We start from the raw sequence: 7,135 nt of genomic DNA, 5'->3' as shown, positions 1-7,135 counted from the left end.
AGGACTTCTCCAAGAGGTGTATTAGCTAAGGCAATTTCAGAGAAATGACGGATGACACAATGCATGTCGAATAGGAGGGATGACTGACCATAGTAGTCAAGTTCAGTGGAGAGGATTTTCTTTAATAGGGCCCTACTTGAGTAAGAGGAGAATGGATTACAATAGAAGACATGATGACTAAGAAGTCAGAGAGGTTTAAAAGTAGAGGAAGTTTGGAGGTGTGAAGAAATGAGAGGTATGTGTTATTTATATAAGTATCATGGAGTAGGGATCATTCCCATATTTGATATATCATAGCAAATGTGATATATAGTAATGGTATGCAAGGCGTCGTACCACCTTATGAGGAGTTGGGACATGCAACTGCGGTGACATTTATTTCGGCAAAAGAAATGACACATGACTCCTTATTTCAATGCCACATCATAATCGTAGTTACTAATCCTAGCGTAAAAAGAAGAAGAAAACGGGCTAAGTAAAGAATGGTCGAGAGATATGGAGAGATAAAAATAGCGCTTTAGCCAATTTTATAATTTCAGAAATTATTATACTAACTTGTAATTAGAAATCAAAAGAAGATGTCATCTCTATTATCTTCTCTTGCCTAGCCATCTGTTTGGTAGGAGTTACTTAAGTCTTCATGACCACACGTCTGGATCGACTGTGGAAATAATATCACTGCTGAGAGATTGGCCAAGAGAATAAAGTATTGTTGAGTGTGAAATATAATATTGTATCATTTTTCCTTATTATGTATTGGTTTTTTAAGCATAAATGTGCTTAATTGATTTAATTACATTTGTTATTCTATGTGAGGTGTGAGACCTGTATCCTAGACTGTACCGTTCCATAAGCTTCCGCGGTCCTTCCGCTCGAATTCTGGCAACTCGCGATCTGTAATCAGTATTTGCGTGCGACCCTGAGTTGCATCCTATTGATCTGAGTTGGCTTGACCGAAGACTGAGAACCTTTCAAATCAATCCCATCAATCAAGTACGCATCACACCTCAAGTCAAGTACAAGTAACCCATACCCTACCCTTACCTCTCTCTTACACAAGTACCCTAAAGTCAACTCTCCCTCTCTCTCCACCCATCACTCCATCCATCACCCATCCCTTACATCACCTCTCTCTATCATCTCTTCCTTCACTCCCAAGCAACCCCACCATGAGAGAGAACGTCCAAACTCTCCATGAGAAAGAGTTAGGTGTGGCCCACCTTCCTACCACCCAATCCCACCCTCTAAAGATCATCTCAACCATTGAAATTCATCCCTTGGAGCTCTAGAACGCATCGGTGGAAAGAGGAGTCCACGACCTAATGGTAGACATTCATAACATATTAAATTTTTGATTTTGAATATTTGAGGGCCCATATATGGTGGGACCCATCTTGATGTATGCATTGTATGGGGAGGGCCCATAGTGGCATGGTCCCTCCCCTTCTCATGTTTCTCTCTCTCTTTATGTGTTGGCATGTGGCCCACTTGATCCACACTGCACAGCTGTGAGGACCCACCTCAATGTATGTGTGCATCCAACCGTCCATCTGCTGGACTGGCTTGGATGGTGTTGTAGGGCCACACCGTGATGTATTTATTTCATCCACACCGTCCAGGCCATTTGGACGATGCTGGACTAGCCTGGACGGTGCTGTCCTACCCCACTAAGATGTACATGTTTTATATCTAAACCGTCCATCCATTTTTGCTGGTGGGTCAGCAGCCAGCAGCTGTAGTTGCTGTAGGACGTCAGCAAGTGGGGTCTGATCATCGAGACCATCCACCTATGTGGACCCCACATGCAGTAGCTGTTGCTCCATGTCAGCAAGTTCTGTGGGTCTGAGATCACGAGGTATGTGTTATATATCCTTCTCCGTCCATCTGTGGCCCACAAGCAGCACAGCTACTGTGATGATGTCAGTAAGTTCTGTGGGTCCCACATGATCTCAGCCATCCATCTTTTGGGACATGTGGACCCCAGTCATGAGGTATGGGTTATATCCCAACCGTTCGTCTGATGGTGGGACGCACTATGATGTATGTGTAACGGGTGGGACCCACCTTAATGCATTTATTCTATATCCACTACGTCCATCTGCCCTGGATGGTGGAATGGATCCCACTGGGGCCCACCCCACACATGCTGCACATGTGGGATGGGACCCACCTTGATGATGTGTTATATATCTGCTCCGTCCATGGCAGGTGGGACCCACCTCTGATATCCAGACCGTCCATCTGGATGGTGGGCCAGCAGGCCACACCTGATGTATGTGTTACATCTAAATCGTCTATCCATTTAGCAAGCTCGTCTTAGGCCCGAGACTAAAAATGAGGCAGATCTATCAGGTGGACCACACTGCAGAAACAGTGGAGCATTGAACGCCTACCATTGAAACCCTTTTTGGAAGGCAGAAGTTCTGGATCAATGTGAAATTTGTTTTCCCTCTAATTCAGGTTTATGTGACCTTATGATCAGATTGGACAGAAAATAAACGTTATGGTGGGCCTTGGAAATTTTAAACGGTGGGGAACATTATCACCACTGCTATTGTGGTATGGTCCAGATGATTTTCCAATCATCATCTTCACCGCAATTTAGGGTATGGTCCAGATGATCTTCCGATATGATTCATTTTTGGGTAATGTTCTAAAATGATCTCTAAAAATAGATGAATGGTGTAGATAGTTCACCTCGAACAGTGGGCCCGACTTGATATATTTATGGCCCATCCATGAGGCCCACCTTGATGTTTTTGTGGCCCATCCATGAGGCCACCTTGATGTATTTGTAGCCCATAAGGCCCACCTTGATGCATGTGAGGCCCATTGGTGCGGCCTATTGATGCGGCCCACTTAATGTTTATAAGGCCCAATGGTGCGACCCACTTGACATTTATGAGGCCCATTGGTGAGGCCCGTTGATGCGGCTCACTTAATGTTTGTGAGGCCCATTGGTGCGGCTCATTGATGTGGCCCACTTGATGTTTGTGAGGCCCATTGGTGTAGCCCACTTGATGTTTATGAGGCCCATTGGTGCAACCCACTTGACGTTTATGAGGCCCATTGGTGTGGCCCGTTGATGCGACCCACTTGACGTTTATGAGGCCCATTGGTGCGGCCCGTTGATGCGGCCCACTTGATGTTTATGAGGCCCATTGGTGCGGCCCATTTATGCGGCCCACTTGATGTATATGAGGCCCGATATGATGTATTTATGCCCCATGTGCTGAGGCCCATTGTGATTTATATGCGGCCCATATGTGAGGCCCATAGTGAATGTGTATTAGGTCCTTGTGTGAGGCCATAGGCCCACGATATGTTTGGCTCTATGTGGGCCACTCTTTGGGAGTAATATTGGTTAAATGTCCACATTGATGGGCAATGATGGTTAAATGTCCACATTGAGACCTTCCCATAGGGCAAATTTAATGGGACTCCCTGATAGGAGGAGTTACCCACATGAGTGCATGATACGCGTAGAATTGCTGCAGACTGGATGGTATGACTCATGCATCTCGCATTTTGTAATATGACCACCTTACGCCTTAGCGACATCAGGGTCATGACCTTCGCAACATATCGTGGATGACCATATGTGACATCGAAAATATTTAGTTCTAGCATACGGGCGCTATAGATGTCCCTGGGTAAAAATTTCTAAACCTACATGGCCAGGAGATGCCCCAATGTCGAGACCAAGTAGATATATATGAGCGCATGAGGGCCGTATACTAGTAGGCCGCATCTTCCACTATGTCGTAGTCGGTTGGGAGCAGGTGTGACCTTACCCGCCTGAGTGAGAGGGCAATATCTAGGTTGAGTTTAACTAGCTTGAGGAATGGGTTGGCTATCGATGAGCTGGGCCCAATATTGGCAGACAGATAGTGAGGTCTCTTCCACTTATCCAGTTGTGCGCTCGGATAAGGGCGACAAACTGGCGTGAGTGTAACAGACCCCGGTGATGATCCCAGAGATGTGCGGTACTAATATGTAGACTTATTGAGCAGGAGTTGTATACTCAGAATTATACTCATTCATTCATTCATTCATTATCCACTTAGGCCGGTAGTTTGTAACTAATTATTTTGTGTATCTTCGCGATGACCAAGATTTCTATTGGGGCACGCGACTAAACTGAGATCAGGAGTTTACCACATTGAGTCTGGCTATCCAAATTTAGGTATGGAATTTGTTTGGATAGAAGTCTCTTGTGATGGACCCCATAGCCTGCGATACTACGTACTATCATCCCGACTTTATATTTCAGCTTGGTCATTTCATTCTCGCCACATACTACATCCGCGGCATATAGTATTTTGAGTTGCTATGTTTCTGCATTTATATGGCCTAGATGATCCGGACGGTATTTGTGGACTCATTAAGATTTGTATATTGCATTGCATTCTCAGTATATGATATTTGGCTTATTATGTCTCCGCATTGTATAGTTGATCTACGTTGCTTCCTCAGTATATGATATTGACTTATTAGTTTTTTCATCGCATAGCCTGGATAAGGCTCATGGTATTCATGGACTTACCAGCATATTCTGCATTACTCTGATATTATACGATTTATGGATTACCGGTATTTTCGCTTACTCTGATATCTATATGCTTGGCACATACATCGCACCCACTTACACCATCCTCTAAGCTTTCTATAAGCTTATGCACGATAGATGTGTGAAGGTGATGTTAAGTCGTAGCAGCGTTGAGCTTAGAGCGTGCAACGATCTTCTGGAGCTTTAAGTTTCGATATATGTATTTCCCTTTCAGTATTATATTCAATGTTTATATTAGTGGATATGTGATGATGATATTACCTTTGTGATTTGGGTAAACTTGTGTTTATGCTTATTACGAGTTAAATGTACGCTGAAAAATCCTCCTTGTAGGATCCTAGGATCGAAATCTAACATATGGGCACTGGGAGCTAAGAATGAGATACTATGGAGGCTGTCGGCACCAGGTTCGGCGATCAAAAATTTTGTGAGCCCGGTTTTTGAGTTTGGGGCGTGACATGAGGTGATTTGGATAGCCAAGATAAAAAGAAAGTTTAACATTCAAAGTTTGATTAAGTAAAGATTTAGAGATTTGGATGTGATTAATGAAGATTTCAAGTGTCAAAGATCTAAGAAAACTAAGTGCAAAAGAGAGAAAAACTGAAAATATCACAAAGTATAGTAAAAGAAATAACAGACAGTTCGGTCCCACCTGAGATTGGTTTGGTCCGATCGAAAGTGCATAGAATAGTCTAGTAAGAAATTGTGATTTTTAGAGAAAATTTGGCTCGACAGTTAGGTCTGACCGAAGCTATGTTTGGTGCCATTGAAGGGGGGTTCAGTGTGACTTGAGGAAAACAAAGACTTCAGACCTATTTTGGAGAAATTTGACTACAGCTGAAGGAATATTTGATTGGACTTAGTGCAACTTCGGTGCGACCGAAGGCTATTATCAGTATGACTGAAGCGTAATTTAAGTGTATAAAATTGAAGTTAATTCAAAGTTGGTGTGAGTTTTTCCTATTTAAAGGGGTGGTTTTAAACTTTATATACATGGGTTAGGGTAGAGGAGAGAGACCAAGGTGTTGTGGAGCTTTTACGGAGTCATTATTCAATCCTTCAGTTCTGCTTTGATTTTTATGTTTTTCTTTTGAGTTTAGTTTAATCATATCTATGGTTGGCTAAATCTCTTAGCTAAGCCTAAGAAGTGAAGATTGTAGTTATTTTTAATCTCTTGACTTACTTTGATTCATGTTATTGGTTTGAATGTTAAATAATTTATTGATATTGGTTTGAATGGAGATTTATTTTTAGCTTACTTTGATCCATTGTCAACTCCGGGTACATTAGATGCTTAGAAAAGCTAAGAGTGATTGCTTATCTATTTTGTAAGGGATTGACTTGCAAAATGCATTGATCTATTGTAGACTAAGGGCACGATAGATGCTTTGAATTTTCTGCTATCAATACTTTGGTGCTTTAAATGGGAACCAAATTAATTGAAGGTTGAATCTATATTGGTATATGAATGATGATTTAACAACTCTATGATCCAGTTGGATATAATAGGACTTCAATTCTGGTTGAGTAATAAGTAAATTAAACATTAAGAATGAGTATAAGTGGATCCTTAGCACTCTAGTGCTTTATCTCTATTGATTTTCTTCTTTACTTTACTTAATTACATCATTACTTCTTAAAATTTTATTCTATAAAATTAGTTCTAGTTATAATTCTAAAGTGTTCCAGAAAATGTACAACTATAAGTCCCTTTGGGTTCGACCTCAGTCTCAACAAGTTATTATTATATCGCAACACTGTACTTGGGGTTTGATTTGATCCATTACATCTTGAATGAGGGACACTTTTTTGAAAACTAGAGGAGGTTCCACTACTATCTCAGTCTGCGTAGGTGTGGAAGGATATGGTGGTTTCGAATGGATAATGACTTTGGATATGGTAAAAGTAGTTGAGTCCATCATGGCAACCTCATCGGTTGTCTCTTAGCCAGAAGTAGTTGTTTTTAGCAAATTAACTGGCTAAGTTAATTCTTCTTTCTCATCCAAAATTAATAGATGTCTAGCAGCTGTGATGGAAGTAAATTATTCAGTAAGACCCAAGGATGGTACAGAATGGTTTGTCGATGAAATAGTGGAATGAGAAGACATGTCTCGTCAGGGATTTTGTAGTGTTAACATAATGAGCTCATCATTTTCTTGATAAAGAATGGTCGATGGAGCAACGAAATGAAAGGAAACAAAGCAAGATTCCAACAATAGCTTGTTTTTCAACAATTGCAAGTTCTCTTAGTTATACAACATATGAGAAAATATTAGAAGAGGTAAAGAATGTGAAATAAATAGAAAAGGAAAGGAAAAAAATGTTCACCTAGGTCAGAACGAATAATGAAGGTGGAGTGTTGGTCGATCACTACTGATTGAATTTTAGTTGAGTTAATAATAGTTATTGCGAGAGGACGAATAGAAAGAGAACAAGGTAGTAGATTGGGTATGTAAGGTTTGAGATAATGATCAAGATGAAGGTTGGGATCGTTCAATCTTTCCTTATCTTTCTTCCATTTATTCCAAGCTCAATTGAAACTGATTTATGCATGTCTTTTATGAG

The sequence above is a fragment of the Magnolia sinica genome, chromosome 6 (assembly GCF_029962835.1).
Source record: "Magnolia sinica isolate HGM2019 chromosome 6, MsV1, whole genome shotgun sequence".
Classification (NCBI taxonomy): Eukaryota; Viridiplantae; Streptophyta; class Magnoliopsida; order Magnoliales; family Magnoliaceae; genus Magnolia; species Magnolia sinica.
Note: the sequence above shows the minus strand (reverse complement) of the source record.